The 20,827-nt window shown below is 42.4% G+C and overlaps 1 long non-coding RNA gene across 1 annotated transcript; it reads right to left on the bottom strand.

Moving 5' to 3' along the window:
- Positions 1-4,950: 4,950 nt before the first annotated feature.
- On the bottom strand, positions 4,951-20,386 carry LOC123615776 (uncharacterized). Its single transcript, XR_006723460.2, has 4 exons — positions 19,789-20,386; positions 18,072-18,259; positions 15,046-15,241; positions 4,951-13,445 (listed from the first exon to the last, which is right to left on the bottom strand). It is a non-coding gene; the product is annotated as an uncharacterized LOC123615776 (long non-coding RNA).
- Between the last annotated feature and the right edge of the window lie 441 nt (positions 20,387-20,827).

The raw sequence follows: 20,827 nt of genomic DNA, 5'->3' as shown, positions 1-20,827 counted from the left end.
AGATGGAAGAAATCGGGTTGGAATGAACAGACATTCTAAATTTGATTCTAAGGAAATGTTAAGTCCATTTCTTCTTAAATGTAAAACAAATTGCTAAGTGTTTCTTGGGTGCCTGAAGATTAATAAACTAAATGCAGCTTCAATTTGTACCTCATGAGCTACATACAGCATTAAAAAAAATGTCATGCTCATAATTAGTAGCCCAGGTTATAGGATAAGAATTGAAAGAAATCTTAGTGATAGTTTGGTCTAGCCTGACCCCAGCCTGTGATTAAACCCTTTCTGGTGGAGGGAAGCTGGCCACCTCACAGGTCAGCCAATTCCATTGATATTGAGCCCAATATAAAGCCGTGCATTAAGAGAATTTTCACACGTTGAGCCCAATCTCTATCTTCTGAGGTCATAGGCAAAATATTTGATCTGTTTTTCACAGGACAAACTATTGAGTTTTTCTTTCTTCCTTCCTTCCTTTCTTTCCTCTCAATATAAACTGTATTTACAAAATTCACAAGGAAAAAATGATTATGTTTTCAAATACACATTTCAAAAGTCTCAGATTTTAAAACAAACCCTGAATAATTCATTTTTTTAAAAAGGGGCTAAATATTGTGCTGGATGTTTATATATAGGTATTATTCTTTCCAGTTCTATTGAAATACAGTTGACATATGATCGTGTAAGTTTAAGGTGTAGAACATAATGATTTGGTATATGTATATGTTACAAAATGATGACCATAGTAAGTTTAGTTAACATCCATCACTCAAGTTTTTCTTTAAACTGATTTGTTAAAGTATTTTTTCTTAGTATAAAAGTAATTATAAAAAATAAATAAAAACAAAACAAAATAATGCATGTTCATCTTAAAAATCTAGCAAATACAAAGAAAAAGTCAAATCATATGTCATCCTATCATTAAGAGACACACATTTTTAGCATTTTGCTATATTTCCATCCCAACTTTTAATTTTCCATACTAACCATCTCTAGTTCCTTCAGCTATGCCTCGTTTGAAAGGGTTTCCAGATTTTTCATCACACTGATCATCACCTATTTCACACATTCTAGTTATTAGTTCTTCATGAAGTGCAGCAACTCAAAGTGAAGATTGTATGTCTAGGGCTGAATAAAAGCAGGCTTTCCTTTTGCTGTCAAAAATTACTGAAGTAAAGTTAAAGAGATTAGAGCCTTTATAATATAAGAAATCTCAGTCTAGGTTGATTTATGGTCTCTGTATATCAAGTTCTTCATCTATAAAGTGGGAATAATTATGCTCCTTTGAAATTTTGTTGGAAGCCATAAAAATGTATATAAAGTACTTGCTACATGATATGTGAAAATATTTTTATAAGTTATAATAATAACTAACATCTACTGAGCCACTATAGGTACAGTTACTACTCCTGTTTACGAACAAGGACATGAGGCCCAGGAGGAGGAAATTCTAGCCTGGCTCCCAAATCTTGGGAGGTGGCAGTGCCTGTCAGTTTGAATTCAGAACCTGTTTTCTGCTCCGCTACACTATGTTTTGTAGCCACTGATGTTACAACTGCTCTACTTCTCCCAAGGCATCATAGTGTTACAGTAACTTTTTTGGACATCATGTAATTTTGCTGATTCATTTAAAGTTTGCAATTTATTTTTTAAAAAATACCTAATGGAAAGCAACCAATCTGTCTTTCAATAGGCTGGATAAGCCATAGAATAGATAAAAACACATTAATATAGCCGTATAATGTAAAACCATTCATCAATAAAAAGGAATGAGCTCTCAAGCCATGCAATGACAAAAAAGAACCTTAAATACATATTGCTAAGTGAAAGAGGCCAGTCTGAGGAGGCTACATACTGTAAGAGTCCATTTATATTCCACTCTGAAAAAAGCAAAACTATAGAGATGGTAAACAGATCAATGGTTGCCAGGGACTCAGGAGGTGGGAGGATCGAAAAAGTGAATCACAGACGATTTTTTTAGGGTGGTGAAACAATTCTGTATGATATTGTAATGATACATGACACTATGCATTTGTATAAACCCGAAGAACTTTACAACACAAAGAGTAAACCTTAATATGTACAAATTAAAAAAATCATTTAGGTGGTTGGGAGATCCCAGGATGGGATGAAGAATGTGACGTATCATCTAATTATATTATAAATGCATGAAATAGCTTCACTGAATGGGGTGAGTGTAAAAGATGCCGATCTAAGTAACTTTCATCTGTAAGACTAAAGGCAAAGTAAGTGGTGTATAAACACCATAGTCTAGTTGATAAAGCTGTTTCTCAAGGGAGTGCAGGCTAACAATTCTGAAGCCACTACACACGTATATTGGGATTGAATAATTTGGTAAATAGATGGCAGACATAGGAGCCAGGTGTCTCACTGTTGGAGGAGACTACAGACAAGCAAGGCTAGAATGACCCATGTGGTGAGGAATCAGAGCAGGGCACATCCCTATGAACCATGTTTACTTAACAGAGATACAGAAATAGTTACGTGTGCGGTATGTGTACACTGATTAGGGCACAACCATTCATCTCCTTGACCTGTCAGCTGAGAGGGCCTAGAAGCAGTGACCCCTGCCTCCTGCTAGCAACAAGCACACCTAGGGTCTAGATCTCGGCTCTAGGTTTCAAATACTTTCTTCATTAAAGGGAACTAGGGCTCCCTGGAGAAATGGCTGATTCTAGCACTGGGACAGGAAATATACAGGATGAACCTGGAACATCTAGTAGTTCCAGAAAGCAAGGAGGTGCTTTAAAAAAAAAAGGGGGGGGGGACCTGCAATGATGAGGGTATGTCAAAGGGCCAGAGGAGCCAATTGAAAGAGTTCCCCATGGTGAAAGCTGGAACAATCTGAGTGACAAAATAAGTAACATAATATTGGTATAACCTAAAATATAAACTAAGTATCCATGAGTCCACACTGATGTAAATAAATGATTGGATACATAAATAAATTGGGGAGAACAGACAAATCCCTCATGCAGAATTCCAAGTTATTTGCGTAGGTACTCTGCCCTTGAGGAGATGGTGCGGGACTCCCCGCTCCTTAAGTGTATACTGCTCATTCCAACCTGCTTCCAGAGAGTACGCTATGGGAAGTAGTGGGAGGAGTAACCTTACAGTGGGGAATCCTGCAAACACTACTTCAGTCAGGTGACCAAGGTCAACATCAACAGTGATAAGTTAAGGTGACAGTAAGGACCCCTGATGCAATGCGATGAAAATGGCATTTGACTTTCATGATCTTCCTCTAAACCCATAACCTCATCAGACAAACCCCAACTGAGGGACATTCTACAAAACAGTGGACTCCTCAAAAATGTCAAGATCATCAAAACCAAGGAAAATCTGAGAAATTCTCACAGTCAAGAGGCACCTAAGGAGACATGACAACTAAATGTGAAAATCTGAATAAATCTGAATAAAGTATGGACTTTTTCAGATGGCAAAAGTATACACAATTTTTTCTGTAAAGCTGAAACTATTCTAAATAAAAGTTTATTTTAAAAATTCTTGATGCTTTTCAGATGAACTCCCCTTAAACTGTGTTTAACTGTTCAACAATGTTTACAATATTGTAACCTAGTAATTGTTGTTCGAGGCAGAACCAAGTAGGAAATTATTACTGTAATTCCTTTCCTATACAGTGTTTACTTTTTCCCAGTGTTTCTATTTCCTTTTCTTCTTGGAATCTTTTGCAGTAATTCTCCATTTGTTTCTCCAAAAGTTCCATTATATCAAGTAGTTTTTCAAACCCCTTTTTTTCTGAAGCCTTGCCTCCCGGAGTCCTCTGGGGCCAGGGAAGGCCATTCTGTGAGAGGCTAATTTAATGTGGCCCAGGAGCCACCAGAAGACAGTATATCTGGACTTCTGGTGGTCAAACCTGATTTAAGGACAGAATTTAAGGAAGCTGGAGGAGTGAATGAATTATATACACTCAAAATGTCCTCTCCTGCTTTTCTTAGCTAGTGTTTGTTGGATGAAGTTGATATTATTCCAATCCGAAGCAAAGATATGTGATATTTCAGTTCTTGATGCCTTCAAGCACCTTCTGGGATACAGCAGACATCAATTTGTGAATCACTGCTGCTGGGGTACGGACTATTAGCCATACAGGTCCACCTAACCACACCATCACCCAGCCAACATTTCTTCATTTGATGCACAAGGAATCCATGATAGACTCTGCCAAATTCATGAACCTCAAATACAACAATTTTTTTCTTCTTCTCCACCTAACAACCCTAAATAACAATAACAACAAAAGAAGAGGTTTGAGGACAAAGGAACATATTTTTGCGCAGTATAATACCCATTTTTCACAGAATATGTTTAAATTTGTCCTCATGAATGCCAGATATATATATTTTTTTAATTTCATAAAACCTGTACCTACCACATGGCAAATGTTCAGTATTTTGATTGAAGTTATTAGAGTTACCTAGCATCTTAATGTGAAGGTCAGTTCTATGTTCATTTTAGCTTTTGTTCTCCCAGATCAAAATATTTGTTTTGGCTACACTGAGGGAGCCTTCCCAGAAAAAGTCTCTTCTTTGGCTATTAGTAAGTTAGTTCACTTCCTGTCTCTAACTCTGTGGAGACGATTCAGAAAAGATTAACTATAATCTCCAGGCTGCCCGTTTGCTTTTCATTTCCTCGCATTTTAAATCCTGTTCATTTTTGTATACTAGCTTCTCACATGGTAGGCAGATGCTTGATAAATATTTACTGCTTTGATTTAATTTAGAAAAACACCTTATGAGCTGAACACTATAGTTCCATTGGCAAAATTGGCTTCAGATTACCTTCACCTTGTCTCTGAATGTTTATTACAATTCACAAAGTACTGCGTGACCCTGTGTGCAAAAGTCACTGTAACCCACCCCTCCAACCCCCACCCCACACACAAAGACAGAGAGATAAATGTCCAAGTGCCAGGAAATGAAGAACCGAAGCCCCCTCAGAACCACCGAATTCCCAGCCCACTCAGCCTTTTTGCTATAAGGACGTCATTTCCCATTCTTTCCACTGACTTTGAAATTCATCCCAACTCAACGTTATCTGATTCTGATGCTGGCCAGCTTGTTACCATTAAAGGCATATAAATGAGTAAGCTTGCTTACTGCTAAATGTCTGAGTAAAAGCATGAGGTCGAAGAGGGTTTCTCCGCCCTCGTCAGGGAGAACAGTGGCCCTTTTGTGCTTTCGGATCTCTGGGGCTTGGCCCCGGCCTCTGCTTGGATAACTCATTGCTCTTCGACTTGCTGGGCTTCAGCCAGGTCTGCTCCTCCAACCCCACGAGCCATTCCCTCAGGGCAGCGCCGCCAGCGATAAACACAGCAGACTCCCTGTCCTCAGAGATCGGGCTTTCAGAACGTGGCCTGCCCATTTTGTGAACCTAACAAACACCCGATATAAAATTTCTAATTACAAACACCAAATTCTCTCTCCTAGGGTATCTAAAATCACAAGCCACTCTTTGTTAAGACCTTTTATTTTCACTAGAAAGCCCTTGCCAAATGCTGGCCACATTTCACTCTGCCTGATCCATGCTTTTTATCTCTTCTCAACCAGACAAACACATAATGATGCTTATTTGCTGGATAACCAGGCAGTCCATTTCCAAGACTGTATGTACACAATGCTTCTGCCCGGCTGACGGGCTGTGCAAAGTGCCCCAGATTCTCTGCCTGCCTCAGAGGTATTTCTCCGGTTCTGGCAGGAGGACTGTCACGCTCCTCAACAAAGGCCTTGCGGTTTCAAAGGAACTTTAGATCCTTTGATTTTAACAGTGTCAGTGGTTCTTCTCTGAGTCGTCTGACACCCAGCCCGCAGTGTGTTTAACACCGGATTTAGATGTGAAGTGGTAGAATTATGGAGCACAAACATCACCTGGCAAGTGACCATTTTGACAGATACATATTTTAATCTCTTTGCAAAACTGTGCCCTTTGGGCTTGTTTGCATCCTAGGGTAGTGGTCAGTAAACTTTACATCCCCAGCATGAATGAGGGGCCTGGCCCACGTCTATGTACCAAGGACAGAAAGGCAGGGAGACGTCCAAGGGTTGTGCAGCTCTGATTAGGCCCCTTTCTTATTCTGAGCCACAGTTGTTGGACATGTGGTTTCTGTTTGGCATACACTCCAGAGGCCCGGGTAGGCTCAGCGTGGCCCCGGACAGCAGGGAAAAAGAAAGGCTGCTGAGGCCTGCACTGCCCTAGGCTGCAGGAGAAAGGGTCAGGTCGGAAGTGGGTGGGAGTGGGAGGAGGGATCCTGGAGGAGTCTGCCGGGGAGAGCAGACAACGGGGAGGCCTCTGCTAGGGACAATTGGCGTGTATTTGGCTAGACTGTCTCCTTTTTGCACTTCTATCAGGAAACAGTACTGTAGTAAAAAACTGAAGAGGGTTCAGATAGAAAAAGTCTTATGCCCATATTGGGCACAAGCCTTCCTGTTCATTCATTCATTCACTCATTCATCAATTTATTGAGCAACTATGATCCTAAGCACTGTTCTAGATTCTGATGACACAGTAGAGGATAAGCCAGACGAGTTCCCTGCCCTCCTAGGGCTTAACTTCTAATGGGGCAGGCAGAGAATTAACAAGCAAATATACCAGATAATTTTAGTTTATGATAAATGTTACGAGGGGGTGGGGAGCCAGGTGACACTGGGTGCCCAGGGAAGGCCTCTCTGAGGGGGGGTGATGGTTTAGCTAAGAACCAAAGAATGAAAAGGAAGTTCTCACTGTGTGATGATCTAGGGCAGAGAGAGCTCCAAGCAGCATGAACAGCAAGTGCAAAGGCCCTGGGACAGGAAACACCTGGAGGTGTTTGAGGAACCCAGGGGGTTGGAGCACAGTGAGTGAGACACAGTACATGGGATGCATTAAGTGTCAGACAGAGACCCCATCATGGGAATGTTCAGGTCATGGCAAGGAGATGATATTTTAGTTTTATTACAATGCGAGTGGAGGGGGCAGTCAGTAGGGTTGCTTTGGGTTGAACTTCACAAGATTCCTACAACCTGATAAAGTCATGAAATACTCAGGGTCACAAAAAGAGATCAGATTTTGGGTAACCGTGCTAACTACTCCAACCATGTTGCTTATCAGGGCCACAGTGCCTACCAAGGGAGGCTCCTCTTCTCACAGACCTGCTTAAGATATGTCAATTAGAATTCAGGTGCATCCATCCATATGTCATGAACATCCATATGCCCCAATATCTAATAGCACTGGTGACCTATGGTGGGTCTTCATTCATTTATCAAATATTTATTAAGTGCCTGTTATGCAGCAGGAACATGGTGAGCAGAACAGACATATTCTTTGCTTATCATGGAACTTATATTCTACCTAGAATGACCAACAATTAAACACACAAAACATAAATTGTTTTGCTATAATAGGGAAAGTGCAGTGCCAAGGTAGCATATAGCAGCGTGTCAAGCAACTTGTCAAGGAAGACTTCCTGGAGGAAGTGATGTTTACGCTGAGAGCTAAAGACTAACAGGAGAAGGCCAGTTGTAGAGGAAGAGTTTACCAGATGGAAGGAACAGCACGTAACCAGAGGTGAGAGAGAACATGATATATTTTAAGAAACAAATATTTTCAGTAAGATGGGAGGCAGAGTACAAGATTGAGAAGTGAGAAGAAATGAGGCTGGAAATGTACTTAAGGACCAGCTAAATCATGAAAAAAATCTTAAAAGGGGTGTTAAATTAGCTGTACTTTATCGTGAACACACTGGGAACTCTCGGAGGGGTGTGGAAAATGGATTGGGAACCGGGGAAGATGGTGGTAGGAAAAGTCGTTGTGTTAATTCAGGGGAGAGATGATAGTGATTTGACCAAAATAGTAGCCACAGAGATGGAGCAAAGTCGGCTGATTACAGATACATTTACCCACAGCTTAAAAAGATGATGTGGAGCCAACTCTCTCTATGGAAATGAGGCCAAAAAAAATAAGGAAAGAATGAAATTGATGCAGAGAGAAGCTGAAGAGAGCATGATGGGCTGTGAAAGCCAAATTTATAAAGGAACAAAACCCAATGTGGATGCCATGAGGAAGATTAAAGACGTGCAGAGTATAGGGGAAGAAAAGGGTACTGCGGACAAAGAGACCATAGGCTTGTGGGAGAGAGAAGGCGGGGCATTGTAGTCCCTAGGGCCGGCCCACTTCCTGGAACTTTCTGGGTTCCATTTCCATAAGCCTCAGCTTTATCACGTGCTCTATTCATGAATTCTCATGATCCCCGTCTCTCTTACTGCTCCACACAAGGTAGTTTCTCCCCCTCCACACGTAGGCTGGCTCGACTGAGTTTTGTTTGTTGCAACTTAAAGAATCTGAGTAAACCGGTAATTGTTATACACACGAATTCTTCAAGAAGCTAATTAATTAAAACCATGCAAATTGATGCAGTTATCATGAGAACGGTAACTTCTGAGTGATCATCCGTGTCCCTGTCCAGGAATCAACTGTTTTTCAATTCAGTAAGCCCAACGGCAATCAAAACGTGGCTGGGAGAGCATAGATTCAGAACAGAAAGCACCGGACAGCCAGGATCTCTGATCTCTCTCCAACTCCTTCTCCAGGGGATGGGGCTGAATCACACGAAACCCCTTCTGAGGCAAGAGAGCCCAAACCCAGAGGCAGTTACCCAGGGATGCACGAGGCAAAAGAACAGGGGAGGGAAGCTGACTCTCGTTAAGAAGCCCACTAGAATATTCTGGAGAAGTCAGGTCAAACAGCAAGGGGGAAGGAAGGGTTGGTGAAAACCCCAGATGATGAACCCTACTGCACACGGGGAGGATGAGATAAGGCTCAGGTTGGGGTGGGAGCTGGAAGAGTTCGGTCAGGCACCGTGCAAGGGAACTGAGCCGCCTACCAGGTTTCCTGCCTTGTGTGGGGGCAGAAGGAGATCAAGGTCTGGTCCATGTTCTTGAGGACTCACCCTCTGGTGAGAAGCCCAGACATACACACATTACACAGTGTGGTGAGAAGTCAGGTTAGCACAGGTTCTGTGAGTTCACAAAGAGCATTGAGATTAATTTGGGGGTTCAGATACCACAGCTGAGCTCAGATATAAAGCTGAGTCATAGCTCTGCAGGGTATTTCAGAAGGAGCAAAGTTTTGGGTGTATCAGGAAGGATCTGAAGTACCCGAAGCAGAATGTAAAGCGAGAAGTGATTAACAGCAGAAGAGAAGGCTGGGGCAGTGAAGAGAAGTCATTCCATGAAAGGCATTTCTGTTTCCAAGATAACAATCTTAGACCTGTTCTTTTTCATAAATACAAATTGGTAAAAGTTTCATTCACAGAGGATAGAAAAATTATGCATCAAACACCACATCTTCCAACTTGAAAAAAAAATAGAAATATAGAAAAACTTTTGGTAAAACACTATTAAACTATAGCTGTTGCTATGTACCTTTTTACACTGCAAGTATCAAATAAACAAAAAATGACAAACTGTATGTTGAAGAATATAGTCACTGAGCTCAATTTAGTAGAAACAGGATATGGACACTGTAAACAGTGAATATAGACTTTTCTTTTTGTAAACCAGAAACAGAAAATATACATTCTTTCCTATTTTGTTGGAGCATCTTCTAATATTGATCATGCATTTAGATACAAAGAAAATATTAATAAAATATCCTAAATAGAGGTTTTATAGACCATGTTCTCTGATTAGACTCCAAGCTAGAAATCAGCAATAAAATTGGACTTGGTTTTATATGAAGTCACAGAAAGTATTTTAGCAAGAAAGAGACATAAGCATGTGAGGAATGGGTTGGAGGGGGAACTGGGAGACACAGGAGAAGGGAAATCAGTTAAAGAGATGGTGCAACAGTCTAAGAGAGCAACAATGTGGGTCTGAACCAAGACAGGAGTAGTGGGCGTTGAAAAGGAGTAGACAATTTAAGAAATATTTAGTAGATAAAATAATGAGGACTGGCCCACTGATTGGATTTAGGGATGGGTGAGAGGGGGTGAGGGATGGAGAAAGCTGAATGATTAGGTCCGGTAATGATGCGGTGGAGGCAGTGGCGTTAACTGAGGCAAGGGATCCAGGAGAAGGGAAGGGTCTTGGGGAAAAGGGGACGCTCAGGTTTGGGCTGCTTGGGCCTGAGGAACCCGGCCTGTAGTGCAGCTCATGGAGAGAAACAAGACTCTGTGCGTAGTCATGACCTGCAAGATTCTCCTTTTTTGTAAAAGAGATTCAGAACTAAGGCCAAGGAAGGTGAGAGAGTGTCGGTTCCTCTTTTATTTCGTGCCTAGTAGGGGATGGGAGTGATTATCAAAAGCACTTAATAGGACCTTACACCACCTCCCTCTTATGCCCAGAGTTCACCTGACATGCTCAGGAGCACACCCAAGATGGGGCAGCAAACGTCCAAGCCAGTCAGAAGACAAGGCTAAGGCCTATCCGACAATGCCACCAATGTCCACTAATGTAATAGTAACTCTAGAAAAGAGACAGGACTGCGGGTGAAAGCTAGCGAGCAGCCTTGCTTTTCACAAGTCGTGGGGAGACACAGAGGTCCTTTAGTGTGGGGACAGATCACAGACAGAAGTAAGCTTCGGGTGGAGGGATCAGGACCCCTCCGGGTGCTGGGGAGACAGAGGGAGGAAGAAGGAGGCCTGCAGCCTGGGAAGGGCCATGAAGCCAGCAGGGCGGACAAAGGGCGACGTGGCGGGGACAATGTGAGTAAGCCACCATTACTCCGCGGGCTCTTACGTCAAGTCATTAAAATTAGTTTTGCCCCATGACTTTCCTGAGAGTTTCTCTACGCTTCTTTGGATAATTGATATCTGAGACCGAGGAGATTCAGGACAGGCCTTTATTCAACACAGACACAGAGATAAAGTCTTGCTTTATGTGTTCACAGTTGAGGGATAAAGGACTTTTAATTATTTGAGGAGGCTTAGTAAGGGCTGACTACAATGACTTAGAAGATCTCAACTGGTGACGCAGCACACGCCTTCTAGAACGTGGTCGGCTCTGAAGCAGGTGGTACCGAGGGCCTGGAGAAGGAAGAGGTTGGCCCGCTTTGACCACTGGGTGATCTCAAGCAAAGGGCATGACTTTTTTAATCTGTGGTTTTCTAGTCTGTAAAATGGAAAAATTGCTTCATTCATTCCACAAACGTGTTGTGAGCATCTACTGTGTGTCAGGCACCACTCTACCCACCTTACAGAGTTATTTTGAGAATTAAAGGAAGCAGCATAGTGAAAGGGCTTAGCATAGTGTCTAGAACCTTGTCAGGTGCCAATTGCATTCATTTTTCTATCCAAGAGGATTTTTTTTTAATAGAATGAGAATAGGTATTCGAGCCAATATTGGGTCAGGCCAACAATGGGCCAAGATACTCAGAGTGTTTGTGATAAATATCAGGGTTTCTTGTGGAGGAAAAGGATGGACTGAATCAGGGATCCAAGAATGAAAAGACCTTTAATTTAATGATGTATTTTTGTAGCAGTAGGATGAAGGGCAAAATGCTGCCTTTGGAAAACTGAGGCAGGTCTAAGTCAAGGTTGTTCTGGCAAGTCTGCAGAGGATGAAATGAAGCAGCATAGGTGTTCCATGACCCATTGGAAATACAAACGTCCTACCAGGGCTAGAACAGTAAGAAAGAACTACAAGGTGGTTTGCTTCATCAGTGCATTCAAAGTTAAGGTGCATGACAAAATAATTGTTCTTCTGAGACATCTCTAACTGTAAACCCTGCATTGCACTCACTGAAGCCTGGAAAGTGAATTTGCAATTCAGAATAAATATTTTGAATTAACTGGTAAGGGCCCTGATGATTCATATACTAGCATTTTCCAGTGCTCTAAGTAACTCATTTCTAAAAGTAAAGGAAGAAAAGCTGACTCTAGCTGGAAAACATGTTTTCTCTCAGTGTTCCTTTCGCTTCAGAAGTAAAAGTTGATTCATTATCAAAGGCTGTGGCATTTTCCACTTTCCTTTTATAAACTGTAGCCCAGACACTGCAAAGCTGCATGAGGTTGGTCAGAAGTCACAATGGGACAGGATACACCCGAGCCCCACAGAGAGAAGGGGAAGAGCAAGGAACGTGCATGTTCCCCCTTGGTGCCCAGAAAGGCAATAACATTACTTACTACACTGTATGATTAACCGTAATTGGCTATTTATTTTTCAAGCTTCCCAGGAGACTATTAGCTCCTCAAGGGCAAGGACTGTGTATTATTAATCATTATAACCCTAACTGCTTGAAGTCCCTCGCAGGAGAGGCTCAGGAAATGCTTTAGAGTATGCAACGGGTCAGTGACTAGAGGGATGGGTGGAAAGAGGATGGATGAGCAGATGAATGGATGAATCTTAGGTTCCTGACCTTAAAGCAAAACAGCCATAACAATACAGGAAATGGTGCTCAAAAAAAGGAAGACAAAATAGACTGATTGACTTGGGCCCAAAAGAGTCACTGAAGAGGTGTCCAACTTCAAGTCATTAAGAAGAAAACTTGGATCTGGTTTTACCACAGTTTCTCCTAATCCATCCACCCGGGACTCTGGTCTGTACTTCCAGCAAGGAAAGCTGCTATGGGATAAATAAGGCTACCTCGTGGGGACCAAGAACAAGGAGGATCCCCAGGACTTTCTGAGAAGGACAGAAGGCCTGTCTACCTCATCCCTGTCCATGGAGTGAGGCAAAGGCTCCATCTGCCTGGGTGGAAGTGTTACAGGTGTCTTGGGCCACTGAGCACTCATCGTAAAGACAGCCTCACAATGGTCGCTTCTCACCATGGATGGGCCGTGGAGGGGTGAGTGGTGGAGGAGGTCTAGGAGCGGAGTCTGCATGGCTTGCTGGCTGACTTCAGAGCTGCAGTGCAAGGCACAAGGGAGCGTATTTACTATCAAGGGTGTGGTCAGGTCAGCGGCCGTGGAGCACCCGAAGCATAAACCTTTTGCTTCCCGGGCATCTCAGACTGAGCCTGACAAAATGGAATAATAAGAGAACAGCTATCCATCTGTGACAGAAAAGCCGGGCTGGGCTAACAAGCTAACTGACAAGTCTAAGTGTAACAAGTGTCAGATTACTGATCTGAGTTCTGCTGGGCTAACTTGTAAATCTAAGTTAATTAGTGTTGGTTTGCTGATTCCCTGTTCATGTTTTTTTGGCTAGCCAGCTGAATTTTCAGAGTCATATCTGGCCTTGAAATGTTGGTTTGCTGCCTTCCTGCCTCTACTTTTGTGATAATGATGCTGCTAAAGCTGTTCCATGCCTATTGGCCGCATACCCCAAGCTTGTAATTAACCCTGTAAAACCTCATGCGCACGTCTTGGAGGTGCTCAGAGCTTCGGAGCAGAAGCCCCTCTGAGCCCGCCGGCATAATACATCTGAGTACTCCAACCCTCCGAGTGGTGCTTGTTTCTTGGCTGGCCTGTCATTTCCGTAACACATCAATTCCTCCTAGAAAAGGAGAAACGGACCCCAAGTGAAAACCTCTGCAGGTCTGTAAACAACCAGGAGAGGGCAGCCTCTGGGGACAACACACTGGTCTGCAGAGCAGGAACTAAAGAGCTGCAGGGACAGAGGAGCTGCAGGGCCCCTCCCTGGGCAACGCTGACCCGAGGGCCTTTGGGGGAGGTTGTGCCTTAAGAGGGTCGTTAGAGAACGCAGTCTTTGCCTTTCTACTGGCCAACGGAACTTGAGAAAACAGACCATCTCGCAACTAACTCCATGGAAAACAGCCCTGAGGCTCACTGTACAAGGGTCCTCCCTCCACCCCCCACCCAGTACACGGTTCACACAGATGTCTGAAACCCCAAGCTTACAATCCATGCATTCAACAAGGTGGGGAATATTGGAGGGGAGGGGCCAAACATACCATACAAAAGGAAGGCTTGATTTTGTAGGTTATTCTACTGCTGTTGCCTCTAACTATTAAGGAGGTGGCAGATTATTGCCTTTAAGAGCATGGACTTGTGAGCCAAATGTCTAAGGTTTCAATCTTAGCTTAGTTGCTTTCTCCTCTGAGAACCAGAGCAAATTTCTTCACCTCCTAAGTCTCTGCTTCATGGAAGGGGATAATAAGTGTACCCATATCACAGAATTGTTAAGAGGACGAATATAAATAATCTAAGTAAATGCTGGCACATAGTAAGCACTCAGTAAATTAGTATACCTATAAAATATGACTTGAACGGTAAAATCTGAATCATATCACATTTGGCCAAACGTACCCAAGTTTCCTACATAATTGCCCATAGAGTAGTTGCTGGTTATGGGGGTGGTGATTGAGGAGGATGAACTGGGGACTCAAATCAAAGCCATATGTTATGATACAATCTTCTTTTTTTCTAAGATACTCAAAAATCCCTTGTTGAACCTCTGAAATTTTTATGGAACATAGTCTGGAAACCACTGCGTTATTGGAACAGAAACAAAAGCTGTGTGTCCTAAACTGATCACAGTGAGGTCAAGTTCTTTACATCTGGCCCACCCGTGCTAGAATAACCATAGACAACTGCTAATGTTGGCTCCGTTGAGGACATTCCTTCTGACATTTGGTGCCCTTGTGAGCAAGTACAAGTGATCCTAATCCTATTTGAAGACTACGTGATTGACGCTGCCAAGGAAAACAGTTAACAGGAGACATTAGGTTAGAGGAAATAAAACTCTGCCATTTGGGGTTACAATGAATAGACACGGAAGCATATAAAACATACAATAGAATGTTGATGAGATACTGAGTAAAAAATTTAAGTGCCTGTGAACACCAAATAATGAGATTTTAACAAAGGGCATAACTAGATAGAGTGATAAGCAGGTAAGGAAACAAAGACTCAGAGACTAACAACCACCTCACATTTGCCCAGAGCTGTAAGAAAAACTGGCCACTGTTTCTGTTGAGTCAAGTTATTTATGTCATGTAAAACTGTCACATGAACTGTAATCTTTTCCTTTAAAAAAAAAAAAAAAGCTTTGAAGGATAGATTGTCATTTAAAGATGACTAGAGCTTAAATCTGAGAATTGCTTATTTTAAGCCTTGTGTTTTAAAAATATTACCTCTGGGTGGTGAAGTTGAAGGAAAGACCGAGGAAAAGTAATCTCAAGCCTTTGGGAATTCTTCATCTCATATTTACCCTCCCTTTCGGTCTCTTCTCCTTTCCTTACTCTTTGTCTCTTCCACTTGGCAAAGGGTTGGGAGTTGAGTTTCAGGTGTTTCATTACATGAAATAATTGCATGAATTTGGTGTTTTGCCTGGAAGCAAAAACACAATGAACAAGGTTATGATCAAATGGTAATGCTATGACAGCAACTAATTAGGAAAGCCCAGCATACGTGAACAGAGTTTTGCTATTTGCAAATAAAGACTAAAAAGTTAATATTTTATGTACTTAATAATATAGGCTATGTTATTAAGCTGGTAGACAATTAGACATAATTGGTAAGCAATCATATATTTAGCCTGTGTTAGTTTGATATATGCAAATTATACTTTTACAGATTAGATCTTCTCTTTCTGGGGCCACAAAACAGTATCATCAAAGAAAAGCAGGGTTGAGTGATGAGAATGAGGCCAGAAGTGGCTGACAGAGCAGAGGACTCATCAAAATAGGCCCTGCATTCCTGGCCATTGGAGGTCTTGGATAAAACACTAGGGTGAGTGAAAGGAAAGTTGTTCATGTCAAGGCAGGAAGAAAAAGGATAGGAATGGAAAAGGGATTTTTTTTTTTTTTAAAGGAAGGGGTTTTAGTCAAGGGTAAATGAGATTTTTCTTGTTCTCATATCACCCACTTTTCACCACTCCCTCAAAACATTTATGATATCCAAAATTCCATAAAGAGTAAAGTTTTTCATTCCACAATTAGGGACACAGCTTGATAAATAAACTAGCTGGCAGAGGTAAAGCAAAACTCTTTCTCACTAAAATGTTAATGGCTGATACTGGATCCTTTGCTATTTTGATAGAAAGAGGAAGTAAGAGAATAAGAGGGCTCTGGCACCAGAAGGCTTCCCAAGGAAGGAAAGAAATGCCATATTAAATGGTAACTGGAGAAACAGCTAACATTATTGAGCGCTTATGTGCCAGACTGTGCTCTAAGCACTTTCACAGACTAACAAGCTCCCTCCCCACAGCACCTTGTCCAAGGTATTACTAACCCCTACTTCACAGATGAGGAAGCTGAGTCACAGAGAGATTAGGTGGCTCGCCCAGGGTCCCAGTGGTGGAGCCAAGGTTTGAGTTCTGGCATTTCTAGCCCTAGAGCCCATGCTCTGGCCCTAGCTGACAGAGAATTGGCTCCGAGAGAAGATGGCCCAGGAGACAAAACTTCCCCGTGTGGATGATGTTGCCTAAAGTGAGCCTGTTTACCTCGGAGTGTCAGGAGTGAGGAGCCCCACGCAGAGGTGCTTTATCTAGTGCAGAGTTGTGTATCTGCTACTTAAAGGAACACCAGTGCTGGGGAGATTGTTACGTTCAGTCCTATGGAACATTTTGGTACCTTCTTGATCCCATGTGTGTGCCGCTTTGCTGCCTGAATTAGTGATCCTGTTGCAGTTACTTAAGCTCTCTGTGCCTGAGTGCACATTTGGAAACTGCGTTATTTCCACTTGTCAGCTTCCAGACTCAGAGGAATGCCGAAGGGCTAATGGGCTGATACATGCAAAGTGCTTTGAGCCATAAACCAGGACTAACTGAACTTTTAGAGAACAGTGTGACTTGGCAGTGGTATTTAGATTGACAGAGGTGGTAGAATATTCTCCTAGTAGCTTCTTTAGATGGTCTTGGTTCAGCTGCCTGGTCCACTACAGCTGCCTGAATTCTTCTCTAGACTTTTAAATGGCACCGTTTTAATGGAGGACAACTGTCTGGTAGACTTGGGAGATGCCCTTATAGTCTGGGATTGTTCAAATCATGTAGAGATAAGAATTCCTAATTTAAAATAAGAATCTTCAAGCCAGGACCTTGAAAGCCATTGCTTATCAAAAAAAAAAAAAAAAAAAAATTTAAAAAGAACTGGATCTACTCCAAGGAAACCTTTAACCTAATAGCAGACACCATATTCTGTCAGCATTCAGATCAAGTGATAGTGATTTAATTGACACCACCAAGGGCAGAACCAATTGCAAAATTTTTAAAAAAATAATTATTTACAAAGAGATGTAGGTAAGAAGATGCTCAAGAGACAAATTATAGATAATGTCTCAGTTGTAGATAATTAAAGACTAACAAACACAAAAGAAGTATAAAGCCAGATTTTTTAAAAAAGAAAAATCAATCTGATTAATCCACACTGCCTTGTGGAATTTCCCTTTCATTTTTTAGGTTTATTTATTTATTTTTTTTTTTAGAGGAGGTGCTGGGGATTGAATCCAGGACCTTGTGCATGCTAAGCATGCTCTCTGTCACTTGATCTATGCCCTCTCCCTCCTCCCTTTCATTTTTTAAAGCATAGAAATATTAGTTTCCAGGATGGGGCAGTGTGGGGGAGGGTATAGCTCAAGTGGTAGAGCCGGTGCCTAGCACGCACAAGGTCCTGGGTTCATTCCCCACTACCTCCTCTAAAAATAAATATATAAACTTAATTACCTCCTCCCCCAACCAAAAAATAAATAAATAAAAATAAACTTGTGGGGAAAAAAAAAAGAAACAGTAGTTACCAATCAGCGTCTTCAAATAAAATAAATGAAACCAGGAGGGTGATGACATATTTCAAATAGATCCAGGCATCAACGCAACAATTTAACCTTGAATTCATATCTTCTAAGGACAGAGGCATATCTTGGGGCAGTCATGTCTCTCCAGAAAGGAAGCAATCATTGTGAGCTAATAAATAAACATGACCAGTGGGAATCAAGGTGGAAATTCAGGAGCAGAAATGGGGCAGATTAAAGTAGTTTACAGAAAGGGTTTGAGAGCTAGGGACGGAAATCGAACGACAAAAGTAAAGTGGTAGGTGGTAAAGACTAGACAGTATTAAGGAGCAGCAAATTCAAAACAAGAAAAACAAACTGCTTTTCAGAGTGCTGTTATGATTCAGACCATTTTAAATAAAAGCTATGACAAATTTCAGAAAAATTTAGATACCGGAGATTTGGTTTTGAGATGCCAAGGCTTCCTTTTTGGCAGTGTTTTCTCGTGTCTGCGGACGCTTCTCTTTAAACACGAAGGCCTTATCTACTCCTCACCAGGGGAAAACGGTGACAGACAATCCTCAGTGCGAAAGCAAGGCAAGGCTTAATCTTCCCAGGGCCATTTGCGGACTAAAGCTTCATCTTTATGTGAAAAGAAATTTTCAGGTCATTAGCTGGTGGAAGAGATACAAGAACCTTTCTGGCGTCCCTTCTCCCAAATCTTACTGAAGGCACTTTCTGTTTTGCCTCTGTCTCCCTTGGCCCCATTTATGGCAGTGTTTATCTGGTTTACAAACACATCTTCACATTGTCTTTGCTGAATTGAAAGAGGTTCCTTTCACTAAAGAACAGTGGGGCTTGTGCAAGGACAAGGTCATTTAGGTAAACTCGTGCTCTGACATTCTGCTGTGTTCGATCTATGATAAGGTCTTTGAAGGCCCACCATTGAGCATTTACGGCTGTCCACGTCAGGCAGGCTAGTCGTGAACAATCCCATTTCAGGTAGAAATGGTCATTGCCTTTGCTGAGAACTGGGGCGCAGGGGCTGATACCCTGCGTCTCTGTGTCGGAGCTTGTTTGCATGGGGGTGAGGGATAACTTCCTTGCCCACACTCTGCGGGCTGCCCCACCCTGCGCTGCACTCAATAGAAGGAAGGGTGGAGCCGGCACACAGAGTTTTGACAGTGCTCCAGTTCTCTGCACCCCAAATATTTACTGAGACAGTCAGGTAATTCTTTAGAGAGGCTGGACCTAACCTGCAAAAGCTGGCAGAGGGCCAGGAGGAGAAAGAAGTGTTCCCTCTGTTTGGAAAAGGCGTGCTTGGTGTGCCCGTAATAATTGCAGAAGCAATGATACAGAAATACAGGATGGAACTACACACCCTCTTCAAACTGATCACCCATTTGAAAATTCAGCTTCCGGGCAACCAGCCTATGCTGTTCCCACGCAGACACTCCTGGGCTATGGGCAGCTGTTTCCTCTGCTTGGAAGTGTCTCTTCTCATTTAAAATCCACTTTTTCTTCGTAGATTCCTCTCCAGCCCTCTTCACATCCCACTTCCTGTACTAAGCCTCTCCCAGCTGTCCCAGCCCACAGTCATCACTTTGTTCTTTGGCCTCCTACACCACTTGCCTAGCACCTGGTAATTTCTGTAGTTGATCTGTTTATCCATTCAGCTCCCCACCCCCACCACCGGACTTTGCACGAAACAGTCAATCTTCACAACCTGCTTATAAATCGTTACAGTAGAGTGGGTGAGGCGTGCCTGACGCAAGTTCATGTTTGTGTAATTTTTAAGTTCAAGTTTCCCATGGTTAGCACTTTTGAAATGCAGTAAATCCTTAATGTATAATTGTTTTCAAGCATTATAGTTTTGTTTTTTTTTTTTTCTTTTTTAGGAGGCATAAGGAACAGCACTCGGCAGATCTGGGACTGAGGGACACTTAACTAGGGAGAGGAGCAAAAAGCAGGTTCACACAGTCCTAAACTCACACTGATGTGACCAACTCACCCCGTTTACCTGTGACATTGCCAGTTTTAACACTGAAAGTCCTGTGTCCCGGGCAGATCTAGATGGCTGATCACCACTCACTAGATGGCCAACACACATTTTGACAAAAAGCAAATGAAAGTGTTAAATAATGGATGGAGCCCTCTTTCTCTTCTCTCACCTCAAATCCTGGTACCATTGCCTCTCCAAGGACCCTCTACTCTTCCATGACAAGTGCAGGAGCAGGTAATAATGACCAGTTCCCAAGAAGGAACCTTGGGTTTATTCAACTCTCTCCCCTTCAGAAGCAGTCTCAGGCCTTGGAGGACAAATGGTCAAGGGAAAAAGCTTTATACAGAGTTCTCACGAAACAGAAACTAAAAGGAATATTTGGAACAGGAAACAGTGACCTTTATGGCATTATTCCCAAAGGGAAAGTCAAAGGCAGAGACTCAGGAAGGCAAAAGTCCAGGGTCCACAGGAACTCCAGCTTGCACTGAACATTCCACACGAGGCCTGCTCACTGTCTCTCCAAAACATCTGTTCTGATAATGTTTCCAGACAAGCAAGCTGACTGTGACAATTTGTGTGGCTTGACGAACAAGAAGACTGGAATCTACGACTGTGAATACATCTGAATGTTGTAGCATGCAGCAGAACGTAGTCATGCATTCTGAGCACCCAAAATCTCCTCTACTACAGAACAGACACACTTTGAAAAACAAAATGGGCCTGAAATAGGCGTCAACACAAAAGACATCATTAATAATTGTACACACAAAAATCAATTCAAGCTCTATAGTTCATATAATGATGAGGATTTTCCCCGTAATAAAATAACAGAGCTAAACGTTTTAATCTGCACAATGTGTAACCCAGTACCTCAGAACTAAAAGAAAAAGAGCATAATTGGGAAATGGAAATGTTACTGCCCGTATCTCTGTGTACCACTCAAGATTGAAGGTGGCGCTGATTCCTTTAAGTGTAGATTCCTCTGACTGAAAGTGCCCCTGTGTGCCCCGCACCAGGGCAGGCTAGACAATTTGGCCAGGAGCTGAAATTTAGGGCATACGGTGCAGGCATGTAATCTCACCACCAGAGGGTGTTCTTTCCTCTCCCGGATTGTAAGCAAGTTTATGTAACCACAAATGAACCCTAAACCAGCCCTACTGAAAATGGGCCAGGCCAGATCACAGGAAAGTGGATTAATTTGTAATATT

The sequence above is a fragment of the Camelus bactrianus genome, chromosome 14 (assembly GCF_048773025.1).
Source record: "Camelus bactrianus isolate YW-2024 breed Bactrian camel chromosome 14, ASM4877302v1, whole genome shotgun sequence".
In the NCBI taxonomy this organism is placed as follows: Eukaryota; Metazoa; Chordata; class Mammalia; order Artiodactyla; family Camelidae; genus Camelus; species Camelus bactrianus.
The sequence above is the reverse complement of the archived record's forward strand: the minus strand, read 5'-3'. Positions and strand labels throughout refer to the sequence as shown.